The following is a 17,786-nucleotide window of genomic DNA, read 5'->3' as shown; positions in this document are numbered from 1 at the left end:
TGACAAGGGAGCTAGAGAGCAGGAGGTCTTGGGATGACCAAAGAGAGCAGCTTGGTTGGTAATTTGAAAATAGGTTAGTGATGTAACTAGGGACAGAGTTATGGATGGCTTTGTAAATTATTGTTAGTACTTAGAATTTTATTTGTTGGGTGAGTGGAAGCCAGTGGAGGGATTGGCAGAGAGGGGTGGAGGACACTGAATGGCTGGTAAGGTGGATGAGTCTGGCAGCGGCATTCATTATGGACTGAATGGGGGGATAGTCTATGTAAAGGTAATCCAATGAGGAGGGAGTTGCAGTAGTCGAGATGAGAGATGACCAGGGAGTGAGGTAGAAGCTTGGTGGTGTCATTAGTTAAAAAGGGGCGTATTCTGGAAATGTTGCGGAGGCTAAGGTGGCATGATTTGGACAGCGCTTGTATGTGGGCCTGAAGGGACAGTTCGAAGTCTAAGGTTAGCCCTAGCACCCTGGCATGTGGGGATGGACTGATAGATGTGCCATTGATCTTGACAGAGGAGTCAGGCGAAGGGGCACGTGGGGGAGGAAATATTAAGAGCTCGGTTTTAGATAGATTAAGTTTGAGGAAGGGGTTTGACATCCAGGCTGATACGTCTGTTAGTAGATCAGTGATGCGTGAGGAGATTTATGGGGTGAGCTGAGGGGCAGAGAGATAGATTTGGGTGTCATCAGCATATAAATGGTAGTGAAAGCCATGGGAGGCTATCAGCTGACCCAGGGAGGACGTGTAGATTGAGAATAGTAGAGGTCCAAGGACAGAACCTTGGGGGACCCCAACGGAAAGGGGAGTTGGAGAAGAGGAAGTGGAGTTGTAAGTGACACTGAAGGTGCGATGAGATAGGTAAGATTCAAACCAATGGAGAGTGCAGCCATGGAGACCAAGCACATTTAGTTTTTTGAGGAGGAGGGGGTGGTCAACTGTATCAAAGGCAGCATAAAGGTCCAAGAGTAAGCCCTTGTACACACGGTCAGAGAATCCGTCGGAATGTGTCCTATCGGACCGTGTTGTCGGATAATCCGACTGTGTGTGGTATGCATCGGACTGATTCCGTCGGAATATCCGTCGGACCCAATTTTCCAACTTGCTGGAAATATTTTCTGACAAACTGGTCCGATCGGACATATTCCGATGATGTGTAGAGAATTCCCATCGGACAAAGTGCCACGCATGCTCAGATCAAATTCTTACACCAAGGCTATTGGCTACTAGCCTGAACGTAGTCCCGTCGTAACGAAATAACGTCATCACGTTCTGAACGATCAGATTTTCCGACAACTTGGTCTGACCGTGTGTATGCAACAGTTTCGGACACAATCCGTCGGACAAAATCCAACGGATTTGGTTGGCAGAATGTCCGACCGTGTGTACAGGGGCTAAGAGTATGGAATAATGACCGTTGGTTTTGGCTGTTAGTAATTCGTTTGTGAGTTTTAGGAGGGCAGTTTCTGTGGAGTGCTGTGGGCGAAATCCAGACTCAAGTGGGTCAAGAAGGTTATTTTCAATGAGGTGGTTGCTCAGGTGGTTGCTCAGTCAATTGTAGATTCAAGGAGTTTGGAGGTAAAAGGGAGAAAAGAGATGGGTCTTAAGTTGTTAAGATTGGTGGGGTCTAAGGCCTTTTTTGGCATGGGTGTGACTAGTGCATGTTTTAGAGGGTTGGGTAAGATGCCAGTAGAGAGTGAGAGGTTGAAGATATGAGTTAAGGAGTGTAGGATTGAGTCAGATGGTGACCGTAGTATTTGAGAAGGAACATGTCCAGAGGGCAGGAGGTTAGGTGGGCATTAGAAAAAAGTTTAGTGACTTCCTCTATAGTAGCTGGGTTAAAAGAGGGAAGTATTGATTGTGCAGGAGGACAAGGAGTGTAAGGCGAGGGAGCATTGCAAATGAAATATGAGTTTAGTTTTCAAAAAAAAATTTATTGGATTTCCTCCACATTTTGCTGTAAAGCAATTGCCCCTGTACCCACAAAATAATCTACATATTTTTGTCTGACTTTGCAGGCACTTTGGGTGGGTAAGCCAGCATGTTCACTTTCTAGAGCTGTCATTGCTGTTTCTGCTGCAAAGTCGGCCTCAGTCAAAACTGAGGCCAGATAGCTGGCTGCATTCTTCCTTAAATACTGTATTTATTGGCGTATAACACGCACTTTTCCCCCTGAAAATAGGGGGGAAATCAGGGGTGCGTTTTCTATGCCAATAGCGTACCTCAGAGAAGAAGGGGATGAGCGCTGCCAGAATAACTGAGCCATCATGTCTAATTCATGAGCGCCGCCGGAATCACTGAGCCATCATGTCTTGTTTACTGTACTCTGACGTCACACACACGTCCCGCCTCCGTCACTGGCATTGGACCAGTGTTCTGTCAATCACAGGAGCTGGTCCAATGGCGATGACAGAGCCAGGACGTGTGTGTGTGTGTGAGAGCCTAGTACTGTAAACAGCAGATGATGGCTCAGTGATTCCAGCGGCACTCATCCCCCTCCTGATTTCCTGCACTGTATGAGAAATGGTGAGGCTGCAGATGGGCATCAGGCTGCATTGGATGGGCACAGATCAGGCTGCAGATGGGCACAGAGGCTCCATTGAGGCTGCAGATAGGTATCAGGCTGCATTGGATGGGCACAGATCAGGCCTCAGATGGGCAGAGGCTACATTGTGGCTGCAGATGGGCATCAGGCTGCATTGGATGGGCACAGATCAGGCTGCAGATGGGCACAGACGCTGCATTGAGGCTGCAGATGGGCATCAGGCTGCATTGAGGCTGCAGATGGGCACTATTCAGGCTGCATTAATTGGCACTGACCATTATTTTGCTTCAAAGTGGTTTATTTGAAAAAAACGTTTTTTTCCTGAAACTTCTGAAACTTTTCCTGAAATCTTAAATTTGGGTGCATGTTATACGCTGGTGTGTGTTATAAACCAATAAATACGGTAGTTGTGTAGAATGCAGCAGCACAACACCACATGGTTCAGTTTATGTTCAGCCCGGTTCATAGCCATTAGGAAGAGACGGAACTGGATTGCCATTATGCCAAATGCATTCTCCACCACTCTTCTGGCATGAGACAGCTGGTAATTGAAACCACTCGGCTCTAGGATCATGTTCCTCATGGGGAACGACCTCATGAGATGTTTTCCCAGAGCAAAGGCCTCATCCGCTACAAAAACAAAGTTGAGGCCCTCCACATTCTCCTCAGGAGAACTCTGTCTGGGCTATCACTCCTCCGTCAGAGTTTCTGCTGTTCTTCCCAACGTCCAGGTATAGAAACTCGTAATTGGCCAACACCACCGCCAACATGACAATACTACAAAAGCCCTTGTAGTTGTAGCAATAAGAGCCCGAGTTGGGTGGTGGGACAATCCTCACATGCTTCCCATCAATAGCACCACCACAATTGGGAAAATCCCACTGGTGGTGAAACTGGGAAGCCACAGTCTGCCATTCCTGTGGGTTTGAAGGAATTTGTGGAGTCAAACAAGAAAAAAATAATTAGTACTTTTGCACATAACATTGCAAGCAGATTAAATACAAACATTATTGGCCAACATAAGTATAACATTTCTTGAAATTAGTATTTAAAGACAAAAGTATAAGGTCAACTTATCAGATTCCTCACCCCCAAATTTTAGGACGAAGGTTGGGTAGATGTTTTGGACAAGTAACCCTCTCCACTTCCATGAGAGCTGAATGCATAAATAGTGTGTGCTACTTTGGCCAGCCCCCCCTTACTTACACTATTGGAATCCCAGTGGACAGGTAGTGTCATATACACACTGTCCAAATTGAAGCACATTTTTACATTCTGAAATTACACATCAAGATAATAGGAGACCAAAACTTTCAAGAGTACCATTTTAAAGTATTCAGGCAGGCCCTTGCACTACATTCTTTGGTGAATTCATCCATAAACATAACCACAAAAGAGGTATAGTGTGTATGTGTTTAGCAAAGTCAGCAGATAGAGTATTGGTATCAGCTGACTTCACATTTAGGGGGGTTCCAAATGAGAAAAAAGAGCCTCTTGCACTCTGCCTGAATTTAAGGACAACAATAACATTTGTACACATTTTAGGGGGTGTTTAGAGTAAGCACTAAAATTAAGCTGTCAAAATACATTGTTAAGTTGCTAGGCTAGGTGTGTATGGGCCCAGTATAGCATGCTGGGAGGTTAGTAAAGGCAAATATGCATGAAGGACAAAAAAGGAGCATTAAAAGCTTACAGCATGCATGAGGACAAAGAGGACATTCACAGCATATTACAACAATGGTATTTATGGAATGAAGACATTAATACAATACATTAGCAAACATTAAATCTAACGAGTATTGTAAGTGTACTGTCTGCCCTCATGTTGTAAAGCGACGTGCAAACTGCTGGCACTATATAAATCCTGCATAATAATAATTAAATACATAGAATGTGATGTTAAAGGCTAAAGCTTACCCGAATATAGTCCTTCTGCAGGACTTGGATGATGGCAGAACAGGTCTCTGGAATAATGATTCCCAGAGCCTGGGGGGAAATCCCAGTCATGAACTTTAGATCCTGGAGACTTCTCCCCATCGCCAAGTACTGCAAGGTGTCGACAAGCCTTTGCTCGGGAGTGATGGCTTGCCGCATACATGTGTCCTGCTTAGTAATATAGGGGAACAGCAAAGCCAATAGACGGTGAAAGCAGGGGTCCGTCATCCGGAGATAATTTCTGAAATCATCAGGATTATTCTCCTGAAGCTCCCGCAACAAAGGCATATGACAGAATTGGTCACGATTAAGCAACCAATTCTTGGTCCAAAAAGCGAACCAAAAAGAACACACTGTAAAAACAGAAACAAACTGACAAGCACACACTGAAAAACAGAAACGAATTGACAAGCACTAGGCTGAAAAGTGCGGATCAACACTCACCAAACTTCTACTAACATGAGATTAGCAGAAGAAGCCCATAGGGTGGCGCATGACTAGTGAACTTTCTTTTTATTGGCTTGTAGTGCGTCTAGTACGTCACTGTGTTCGTAATTGCTGGCCAACATTTGTATGACCATGTGTATGCAAGACAAGTTTGAGACAATGCCATTCGGACAAAATTCCATGGTTTTGTTGGCGGAATATCCGATCGTGTGTACGAGGCTTAAGTCTATCCTTAAATTCCTTAATGTGGCTGGGCTCCAAGAAAAAGAAAGAGAGACAAAATGACCTGACATGGCATTTTATAACACACATGCACTTCAAACACCACCCTCCTGAGTAGCCCTCTGCTCAATAACTAAATATCAGAATGTATACTACTATCCTTGATTTTGTCACACTGCAGGCAAATTCTTTGACCCAGGTAAACACTTTCCTTGACCACAGGTTGCTCTTTGATCTCTCGTTGATAGACAATTCATTAAGTATTCTAATTTTCACCTCAACAGAAGGTCTAAGATGATACTCTTCTGCCCCCATAACCCACCACAGATGGGATATGTGAGAACCTTCTCCCAGGTGATGAGTCCTTATTTGCAACCTCCTGTTTTAATAACTTGCTGTGTAAGCCCGTTCCACTGAGTTATGAGATGGCCTTTTGCAGTGACCAGATAGCCTTTTGATACCCAGACAGATTAGCTGTCCAGAAATGTCTGATTTGAAAGTAAATGTTGCACAATTCAGCAAGGTATTAAAGTTTCCAATGGATTCATACTAATGGCATAATAGAATACTGTTGCAGATTTGTTGGACTGTTTATCAGCATTAAAGTGGATTTGACTGGCTACACAGAGAACAATAAACTTTGATTTAGCTTTGAGTGTCAATATAATATCAAATGTGAAAGTGAATTAGATATAGCAAATAAGAGTTGATTGACTTTGTGGAGTGTTCTGTGAGGGGTCTACCAAACATGTTCACAAGAGGATAGTAGATAAGAGCCTCCATTTTTCCAAATATTTGCCACTTCTCCTATCTTATTGCCTACCATAAAATTACATATTGAAACCCACCTTATTAGGTTTCCGGACTGTATTTTTTCAGAATTCCCTCTTTGAACATGTACTTCCTGCTCTTTGTGGCGTGATCCTAACAAAAAAATAACTTAGGTGTTACAGACTTTTGATTTTACAGCATTTCTGAGGTTCTTAGTTAATTCTTTAATTCATTAATTGATTACTACATACAGCTTCTGATTGGGGATTTAGTGATGCCAAAATAAAAATAATATTCTCAACCAGCATTATTAGTAGTGTCAAGTTTATACGCAGTAAGCAGTGCCATCTTTATTGCCGGTGGGTAGGGCTACGCTTTCGATTTTTAGGTTGACCTTGAGTTCAACCTGAGAACTCTTCATTGTTCTAAGATTTAGCCAGTTCACCTTCCCAAGCCTCTGCTTCTGCAGCTGGAGGTCAATAATTTATTGGCAGTATCACTGTTCTGGGATGCCTATCCATCTTAGTTTGCTAACATGTTTGCTAACATGCTGACAGCTGCCTGCATTAAAAGACAGGAATCACAGGCAGCATTGGTTGCTAGGATGTGAGTAGCTGCCAGTGTTCTAGCAACTCTGCCAGCTGACTTGATTCAAATTGTAAATAAGCTGACAAGCAGTCAACCCAGGGGATGTCATTGACCAAATATAAACATAATGACCGCATTTGGTTAATTATGGTAGCCAGCAACCCTTTTATTTACATTCAGCTGCCAGCTGAGGAAATGTCATTCATGGAAAGAGTGTCAGATGAAGTGGATCATCAGTGTGTGACAACAGGGCAAGTTCATCATGATTGACCATGGATCTACAATATATCGCTAGATGATAATAAAGGACACTTTCACATGTTTTTAATTGCTAACAAATAGAATAAAGCAGCCAGGAAATCTAATTTAGAAGCAATTCATATATTTTTTTTTCTTTATAAATGTCACTTTTGCTTTAGTACATCGTATTGGTGCACCCAAGACATCATCCAAGCATTGTTTTTAAATGTGAACTCCGGGAGTGAAGCTAATTTCATAGTTATATTGGTCTCACTTGGAGCACGCTAAGTATATATATTTCATATCAGAGGGATTGCTGTGGAGGCTGAGAATCGCTGTAGTAGTCGGCGCTAGTACAATGATCGCTTCCATATTCTATGTCCTGTGCCGCTCTACTGTCCCCCTGCAAACTGACCACAGTGGATCACTCACATGCATTACTGCCATTCACAGAATGCTTTCTTATTTTTCAATTACTATTTTATGATTGTATGAGGTGGAGATCATTCATTCTATGAATGGCTGCAGTGTCAAGCAAGCAACCCCCTTTGGTCAGTATGCAGTGGGGTAGCCGCTTGCCATAGGACCTGGAAGAAAGTGGGGATGACTGTAGAAGCGTCAACTACTACAGTGATTGTCAGCTTCCACAGCAGTCCTAAAGGCATGGATCAAGCTGGACCCGTGTAACTTAAGATAACTTAACATACCTAGAGTTTAGCTCTAAAAGAACTGTATATTTGTAATGTTGCTCTTAGATTTTATTAAAAACTTGATCCACACTGAATAGTATTTAAAAAAAATTTTTTGCATTGGTACATGTCCCCCATGGCAATGCCTATTTACATGCCCTTTTTTTCATAAAGCTTGCAAATATACGGTCAAAATAAGATACAATCACAATAGACTTCAGTGTGGTTTGAATGCTATGTTCTGAGTTTGTGGATTTCAGGCTGGGTCCAGCAAATGGCCCACAAATTAAACCCAGGCCAATTCACTTATGTGGGATTGAGTAAAATAGGTAGGGGCTTATCTAGAGAATAGGGTGCAACCTTATCTTTTAATTTGTTGGTTGAGATATTGGATAAATGCCTTCCCTTTAGCATTGCATTGGTTTCGTGAAGCCTGAGATCTATTGTTTTAAAAATGTAACGTGGATGTAAACCTAATTCATGAAATTTAAGCTGGGTACATATATGTGTAATGTTTTCTTATCTCTTTCCAAAGCACTGAGTCCTGTGTGTTTCTTCTGTCCTGTAGCTCTGTTATCAGCCTGATAACTTCTGACAAGTTCTCTGACACAGGAGATAAAAGTAGCCTGAAGTATGTGTTGTGGGAGGTTGCTATGAATAGATTGGCAGAGTGCTGCTTGATTCAGAGCACAGCTCTGCACATTACTTCCTACCTTTGCCAATGTGGAGTGGGGGGTGTGTGCCTTTCCTCCAATCAGCTGTCTTGGCTGTATGCCAATAATCCACTCCCAGCACTTAACAGGAAGAGAAAATCTGTAACACGATGTGCACATTCTAAGGAATATATAAAGATGAAGACAGCAGATATGCATGTAAAACTTATGTAGGGAGATTTGTTTCATCTCTATGTATCATCTGAAGCTTTTCACTTCACTAGGTATATGTGAGGGTTTACATCCACTTTAAACTATCTCTATGTAGTTGCTTGACAAGGGTCTAGGAGGTGGGGGCCTTGCTACTAGATATAACTTTTTCATTGAGCCTGGGTTCACACTATTGCAATGTGGGAACCAGTGTGATTCCAGTGCCGGTGCATCGCATCTCCCTCGCAGGCAGTTCACACTGCCCTTTGCGAACCGCTGCGAGTGTCAATACAAAGTTAATGACACCCCCAGATTGGTCCACAGATCGCAGTGCAAACTCTGAATTCAGACAGGAATTGGATCGCATAGGTGTGATCTGATTCCAGTGCACGGAAAAAAAAAGATTCCTACACCTTTTTTCGTGCAACTGTATGGCTGAATTCGCATTGCAGAGACATTGCATGTTATTGGCACAGCAGTGTAAATCACATGTGATGTCTGTGCTCGCAATAGTGTGAACCCAGGCTCAAAGTGCTTTGTATTATCTTGCATGGAAACCCCATGTTAAACTACATAGTTTGAATTTAAATGAATCTGTATTCAATATAATTTCTTAACAACTTAGTATTGTACGAATTACCTTTTCAGATGCTAAGTTAAAGTAAAACCTTTGTTCAACTTCTGAACATGCTTTACTGGCATACCTAATAGAATAGTAGCCTAAAGGGTCTGGATAAATGATATATGGACATAATCAGCTTTTGTGATGACTATTCAAAAGTAATAACCTTAGCTTTATACAGCAACATATAATTTGGCAAAACTGAATTAGCTAAAGGCTTATGAGGGAATCCTCTGCAGACTACAGTAATGCCTTGCAATCTTAATTTCCACTATGTGTACATCCTGGTAAGAGTAAAAAAATTTTTGTGTACAAACGTTTTTATTGAGCAAATGAAAAAGGTACAAAAGGTAGTTGTATAAACAGTCATCATACAGTGTTCATCACAAATTTGATGTTAAATACACATTAATAACAGTGAAGGTTCAGCTTTTTCCAGGAGCACATAAAATTCCTATTATGCAGAGGATACGTTTAAGCCCTTGTACACACAGTCGGAGATTCCGTCGGAATGTTTCCTATCGGACCATTTTGTCGGATATTCCGACTGTGTGTGGCCTGCATCAGACTGTTTCCGTCGGAATATCCGACGGACCAATTTTTCCAACTTGCCGGTAAAATTTTCCGACAAAATGCTCCGATCGGACATACTCCGATCATGTGTAGCCTACTCCGATGGACAAAGTGCCACGCATGCTCAGATCAAATTCCTAGACCAAAGCTATTGTCTACTAGCCTGAACGTAGTCCCGTCGTAACGAAATAACGTCATCAGGTTATGTACAATCGGATTTTCCGACAACTTAGTCCGACCGTGTGTATGCAACATCACTTCCGGACCTCTTCCAGAATTAATCCGTTGGAATTACTCAGATGGATTTGGTTGTTGGAATTTCCGACCGTGTGTACAAGGGCTTAGACTTACATGTATAGGCATGATCCGTTCAATATGTGAATACTTCAAAACTAAGTGTCGTTCAGTCTTATTAACCTAAGGCATTTCTATAGGTCTTCCACGGGTCCCACCTACACTCATATAAATGCAGTTTATCCTGTAGCATATACAAAATTCTCTCCATTATCATAATCATGTCTACCCTGTCTCGGATGGAAGACAAGGGCACCACGGGGGTTTTCCATTATAGAGCTATAGCCCACAAAGTTGATATACATATAGTATGTACAAGACACTCCTCTCCACTGAGGGTCCCCGGGATCATTGCCCCAAGCAAACACATAGAGATTGTAAGCTGCAAAGGAGTGCCGACAATAGCAGAGGCCACTGCCCTCACCCCCTTCCACACTGGGGATAGCCGTACACAATCCCAAAAGATATGTCTAAAAGTGCCTGGGAGTTGACATTCCCTAAAGCAGAGTCCAGAGGTGTCTGGGAACATTACTCTGAGCCTAGAGGGGGTGTAGTACCATCTGGTTAACACCTTACAAGCAGTTTCTCTAACCGCTAGAGACTTGGTGGCTCTACGCAGATTTTGAATCATGGTGTCCCAGTTCTCTGGGGTGAAGTGATCATCACAATCGGTTTCCTATTTACTCTGATAGGGGAGTACATCTGAGAAATAAGAGGCCAGGGTAGTTTTATAAATTGTCGAGATGATGCCCTTCCCCCTGGGAGCGTCCCGACAAATCAGTTCATAGATAGTGGGGGGGGGGGGAGGATGGGGTAAGGCTATGGTGGGTAATATAAAATTGTCTTATCTGTATAAAATGGTAGTGGAATTCGGTGTTGCGTGCGGAGGAGTTCGAATGTAATGTATGTATCTCCCATTTGAAGGGCTGCCAAAGTAACCAGCGACCTGGATTTCCACCAGGCAAAACGTTAGGGTGATTAAATGCAGAGGTGAACAGTGGTTCTCCCAAGAAGGATGATCCCAGGGGTGAAGGAGAAATCAAATTGAGTTTACTCTTATACCTGTCTGTGCCAGAGAGTGAGTGAATGAGAAACTATCAAATTGAGGGGTGTAAGGTTGTATGTGAGGTTGGAGGGGGACCATAATATATATGCAAGGCAGTATGGGCTAACTGAAGTAGCTTCAAATTGGACCCAAGGCACTCTTGAATTGGGAATGTTACATTGTGCTATTTGGGAAAACCTGGCCGCCAAATAGTAAAACCACAGGTTAGGTAAACCCAGGCCGCCAGAGGACTGAGGTTTATAGAGGACATGTTTGGAGAACCTGGGGCGTTGATTCTGCCAGATGAATTTATTGATATCTTGCTGTAACTTATCTATAAAAGGTTTTGGGATCGTGATGGGGAGGGATCTGAAAAGGTATAAGAGTTTCGGCAATAGGGTCGTCTTGACTGCCATGACTCTCCCAAGGAATGATATACGATATGTACTCCAATCCTTAAGTAGTTTACAAAGGCGAGAGACACAGGCCGGGTAGTTAGCCGCAAATATGGATGAAAATTGCAGGGTGATATATATGCTAAGGTATGGGATTTTATCTGTTGACCACTGAAATGAGAAGGATCTCCGGAGTGCCTCACACTGGGCATAGGGCAGATTGATAGGAAGGGCTGTTGACTTCGATATATTTACCGTAAATCCAGAGATGGATGCAAATTTGGTTAATACCGTGAATAGGTTGGGAAGGGATATTTGAGGTTGGGTCTCAAAAAGCATGATGTCGTCCGCATACATACAAAGCTTAAATTTGGAGGGTCCTAGGGGATATCCAGAAATATTTGGGTTTTGCCTAATGGCGATTGCAAGGGGTTCTAATGCTGTGGCAAATAATAGGGGAGACAGAGGGCAACCTTGGCGTGTGCCCCTGCCTAGTTTAAAAAAATCTGAATGGCAGTTTAATTCTTGTTTTAGGGGAATTATATAGGGCCTGAACTACCTGCAAAAACTCATTTCTAAAGCCCATCTGTTTGAGGACCGAAAACAGATAAGGCCATAGCACACTATGAAAGGCCTTATTGATGTCAAGGCTCAAAAAGAGGGCCCTTTTCTGGTGTAACGTAGCATCTTGAAGCACGTTTAGGGTTAAACGAATATTATCTGTAATGAGTCTATGGGAAATAAATCCTGATTGGTCAGGAGAGGTCAAGGTCTCTATAATATTGGCTAGTCTATTCACTAAAATGCAGCAAAAAATTTTAAGGTCATTGTTTATGACCGATATCGGTCTATAGTTCTGTGGGAGTGTGTGGTCCTTAAGGGGTTTGGGTAACAGGGACATGTTAACCAGAGTCAGTTCATCAGGAAATTCGTTTCCCTTAAGCATGTAATTGAAGATCTTGGTCAGACTTGGGGCCAGGGCTGGGGCAAAGTGTTTATAATAATTGGCGGTGAACGCATCTGGGCCTGGGGCAACTGAGTGCTTCATGGCTTTAACTATGGTAAGTATTTCATCATCGGTAATGGGTGCATTCAGGGAATCTATCTGTGAAAATGTCAACAACGGTAAAGAGAGGGAGGAAAGCCAGTCATGTGAGGCTTGGGATGGATAGGGGGCGGGTGGGAGAGTAAATTGGAATAGAAGTTTTCAAAAATCCTCAGGACTTCCTTCGGGTGCGAGACCACCTGAACCAGAGGCATTACACAACTTATACAGATGAGGAGGGTGTATGGTCTGATTCCGTTTACGCGCGAACATAGAAGACGCTGAGTTACTATGGAGAAGGAATTTGGCTTTGGACCAACGAAAGGGCTTTTTCAGTTTTTGTAGATAAGAGGGTGTCCAGCTCCAATCTCTTCTGATCTACCAATTGGGCATTGGCTATTGTCGGATTCCCTATTAGCGCTTTGTGTAACTCGCCTAATTCAACGGTTAGTGTATATATTTGTTGCCAGCGCTCCTTATTTTTCCTTGAGACAATACTAATGAGGCGGCCTCTTAAGACCGCCTTATGGGCAGCCCATATAGTGCTAGGGGATGTTTCTGGCATGGCATTTAAGGTGAAATATTCCTGAATAGCAGTTAATATTTCTTGTCTGGTGATAGGGTCTGCAAGCAGGGAGTCATTCAAATGTGTAGGGAGTGTCTGATCTGGTAAGAGTAAAATTTAACACATGCTGTAGTAGTGTGATAATGCATTTGCTTCAATACAGGCCTATGCTCTTAGCAGTTAGCACATATTTGTGATATAGCTAAAATACTTGGATATTTTATAGCCATATGTGACGTAGACTTTGTTAAATAAACAGATAACCTAAATATTGATTCCATTATGTATGATATTAAAATAATAGGGTGTTCATTTATGAATAGTGACTTTTTGCACTTGACTTTGTTTACTTCTGTGGTCCTATGAAGTAAGTTTCCATGGTCCATAATAAATAGTCAAGGAGAAAGGTTGCTGACAAAAAGCCTAAACATCAGACTGTGAAAAGGGAGGTTTTTGTCCCTTAAAGCAGGGGTCATCAACCCCCGAGCCGCGGCCCACTAGCAAAGATTGCACTGTCTGACATGCGGCTGTAAAGCAAGCATAGAGATTACATCATCTCTCACCGCCCGCATCACCGCTGTTCTGCCCTCGCAGTGAGGCCGCTACAGTGTTAGAGATGAGGCAAGCGAGCAGAGAGGTGAGATCATCTCCCACCGCCCGCCTGCATCACCGCTCTTCCGCGCTCACAGCGGGGCTGCTATATTCATGGAGGTGAGGTGGGGGAGCAGAGAGATGAGATAATCTCTCACTGCCCACCCCCCATTACTGCTCTTCCGCCCTCGTGGCAGAACACCGCTACACTGCCGGAGGTGAGGCAGGGGAGCAGAGAGATGAGATAATTTCTCACCACCCGCCCCCCATCATCGATGTTCTCCCTCACTACCCACTACTCCAGCCTTGCCTTTGAACTAATGCGAATGCCTGTGCTGCCGCCACTGCAGTGACAATCTTCATGTGGTAGCAGGTGACAAACCACATCTGGCAGCAGGTGACAATCCACATCTGGTGGCAGGCGATGTGGCAAATGACAAGCTGCATCTGATGGCAGGCGACGTGGCAAGTGAAAAAAACGCATCTGGTGGCAGGTAACAATCCACATCTGGTGGCAAGCGACGTGACAAATGACAAGCTGCATCTGATGGCAGGTGACGTGGCAAGTGACAAACCGCATCTGGTGGCAGGCGACGTGGCAAGTGACAATCTGCATCTGGTGGAAGGCGACGTAGCAAGTGACAATCGACATATGGTGGCAGGCGACGTGGCTTGGAACAAAACAAATCTGGTGGCAAGCGACGTGACAAGGGACAAAACGCATCTGGTGGAAAAGGACAAAACACATCTGGTGGCAGGTGACGTGGCAAGTGACAATCCACATCTGATGGCAGGCAACGTGGCAAGAGACAAAAGGCATCTAGTGGCAGGCGACATGGCAAGGGACAAAACGCATCTGGTGGCACGCGATGTAGCAAGGGACAAAATGCATCTGGTGGCAGGCGATGTAGCAAGGGACAAAACACATCTGGTGGCTGACGATGTGGTAAGTGACAAGCTGCATCTGAAGGCAGACGATGTGGCAAGTGACACTCTGCATCTGGTGGCTTATTCTGCATTATGGTGAGTTGAATTATTTTCTTCTATATCTATCTTGACACCATATCAACCATAGTGCCGCGATGATTGAAGCATTAACACCAGCAAGTGTCCTGATAAATTGCCCGTAAAAAGCCAGCAAAAGGGGTCCCTCCCACAATCCATATCAGGCCCTTTGGGTCAGGCATTAATTATAATTAAAAGGCGAGTGATTACCTTCTCCATAGTCTATACCATACCCATGCAACATGGGTATGGAAGGGGGGCCTGGAAAGGGGGTTGAACATGAAGCAAGGTGGGTACTTTGACGGGATAGGTACTTTGCCAAAGTTCCAAAATAAACAATATACAACACTAATTGCATTATTACGCAGAAAAAATAATTGATTATCTGTCACTTCAGCTTTTTACTTTCTAAACAAGGGTGGTTGCTCCGAGCCCACCCTTTTTTGAAGCCTATTAGAGCCTCCAGCTCTAATCACGTGCTTAAAAAAAACAGGGGGCTGGATGCATGGATGGGGGGGGCGTCGCCTGTGTGCCCCTAATGGATGGGCCACCACCCACATTACACATTTGTGCAGACTGTTTACATGGGCAATTCAGATGAGGCTTCTGGGCTTACTGGTGACTGTTCAGATTTTTATTGCATAAAGTGTTTATAAAAAAGTGCCATATAAACTTTTCACAAAGAGAGACATTTTATGTCTATTTGTACATCATCATCGTCATAGTAAAGCACTACTCTACTGAGTTTTCCTGTATACCTCAATTATAAATATCCTACTTCCATTCATTCATCCTCTCAGTTACGTCATTCTGGTGAATTCTGGAGAAAAGGCAGAATGCTATTCTGACCAAAATGTAAACGTACTTAATATTGGGTCATGTGCAGTTAGAACGTATTTGTAAAACTCCCAGAGTAGCTGTACTGAATTGGGAACCTCACATATCACTATCTGATTTAAATTGAATCATCTAAGTCTACTCTTCCATCAAATTAAACATTTTGTATTGTCCACAATGCACACACATGTGCTTCAGATAGTAATTGCTAAAAACTGGTCCATAATTGATGGATCAGTGACCTTTCTGGCAACAAAGGCATGAGGAAAATGAAAGCACAGATACAAAAGTATTGGGACATCTGCCTTTACACGCACATTAACTTTAATGGCATCCCAGTCTTAGTCCGTAGGGTTCAATATTGTGCTGGCCTACCCTTTGCCGCTATAACATCTTCAACTCTTCTGGGAAGGCTGTCCACAAGGTTTAGGAGTGTGTCTATGGGAATGTTTGACCATTCCTTCAGAAGCGCATTTGTCAGGTCAGGCACTTATGTTGGACAAGAAGTCGCAGTCTTGCAGTCTCCGCTCTAATTCATCCCAAATATGTTTTATCAGGTCAAGGTCAGGACTCTGTGCAGGCCAGTCAAGTTCCTCCACTCCAAACTTGATCATCTATGTCTTTATGGACCTTGCTTTGTGCACCGGTTCGCAGTTATGTCGGAACTGAAAGGGGCCATCCCCAAACTGTCCCCACAAAGTTGGGAGCATGAAATTTTCCTCAATGTCTTGGTATGCTGATGCCTTAAGAGTTCCCTTCACTGGAACTAAGGGGCCAAGCCCAACCCCTGAAAAACAACCCCACACCATAATTCCCCCTCCACCAAATGATTTGGACCAGTGCACAAAGCAAGGTCCATAAAGATATGCATAAGCAATTTTGGGGTGGAGAAACTTGACTGGCCTGCACCCAATTAGAGCAGAGACTGCGAGCCAAGCCTTCTTGTCCACATCAGTACCTGACCTCACATATGCGCTTTTGGAAGAATGGTCAAATATTCCCATAGACACAGTGCTAAACCTTGTGGACAGCCTTCCCAGAAGAGTTGAAGCTGTTATAGCTGAAAAGGGTGGGCCAACTCAATATTGAACCCTACGGACTAAGAATGGGATGCCATTAAAGTTCATGTGCTTGGAAGGGAAGGGGTCCCAATACTTTTGGTAACAGTGTATCAGGCTATTCATGTAGGTTATTTTTAGCTGGATTTTGTGTATAGTTCTCTTTTAACTTGTGTTTATCAAGTGGAATACATGCAAAATGTAATATTTTTTTCTAATAGGATTTCATTGTTTTGCAGTTCTGTTCTGTAGCCTTGTTAATTGCACATAAGACATGCCACCTGAAGATCCAGAGGCTCTGTAAAGTATCTGCTGTAACTTATTTTTAATGGAAAACAATCTATGCTAGTGTTCATCAGCTAAATTATTAAATGCATGAGACACGAATGACTAACCTTTTAGTGTAGCTAATTTTCCCACATGTATTTTATTTTTTGTGACAAACATAATTACTTTGTGTGGAGCATACAAAATGGAGTACAGATGGCAATGTGCCAATTGGATGATTTTGTGTCATGCTAATTCTGAAACCTCTTGTTCATAACTCTTACATTGAGCTCCACACGAGGAAAAGTCTGAAGAACAGAGGGCACTTTTACAACATTTTTTTTCTGGATGGCTCCAGGCTCAATTTCAGGGTACGACTATCAGAATCTGGTCCTAGTAAAACTAAATCTATATATTCACATAAAATGAGGACCGTATCGAGACACCAGGGAACTGAAAACTGCTTTAACATGTATGGATTTTTATTGTCACTGATTGATGTTACTGCATATGGCTATGATTTTTAATCAATCCTTGCAATGGGCATGCAATGGTCATGTGTGGAAGTGTACCTTCTGGACGTGGGAAATGTAAAATGAGATTTGAAATAAATGCTGATAATGAAGGCAATTTTATATGACGGCTTCCAAACACTTTCAAAGGATCAGTCTGGATGTAAGCAATTGGGGTTATTTACTAAAGGAAAATCCACTTTGCACTGAAACTGCACTTGGAAGTAACATCACTGTAGATCCGAGGGGGACATGCAGGGAAAATAAAAAAACAGAATTTTAGCTTGCACATGATTGGATGATAAAATCAGCAGAGCTTCCACTCATTTCAAATCTACCTCTTATGCTGCGTACACACGACCCGACTTTTTGACAGCAAAGGTCCAACGGAACGAAACTGTCAGAAAATTTGATCGTGTGTGGGCTCCATCTGACCTTTGCTGTCCAAAAATCTGACAGATTTTTCGGCCAGAACTCCACCGGACCCAGTTCCTATCGAGAAATGCATTCGTGTGCATGCTAGTCCGACGGACAAAAAACGACGCTAGGGCAGATTTGGCTACTGGCTATGAACTTCCTTATTCTAGTCCGGTCGTACGTCATCACGTTCCAATCCCTCGGACTTTGGTGTGATTGTGTGTGGCCAAGTCCGTTCATTCTGAAAGTCCATCGGAACTCTGT

General features: G+C 43.2%; 1 protein-coding gene across 3 annotated transcripts in view; it reads left to right on the top strand.

The window, feature by feature from the left end:
• The window catches only part of TTC29 (tetratricopeptide repeat domain 29), a 449,656-nt gene that overhangs the window by 402,055 nt on the left and 29,815 nt on the right, over positions 1 to 17,786 (top strand). The window lies entirely within an intron of this gene.

This window comes from Lithobates pipiens, unplaced genomic scaffold (genome assembly GCF_037356315.1).
Source record: "Lithobates pipiens isolate NorthernLeopardFrog02 unplaced genomic scaffold, aLitPip1_a1.2 Scaffold_13, whole genome shotgun sequence".
In the NCBI taxonomy this organism is placed as follows: Eukaryota; Metazoa; Chordata; class Amphibia; order Anura; family Ranidae; genus Lithobates; species Lithobates pipiens.
This window is presented reverse-complemented; position numbering and strand designations above follow the sequence as displayed.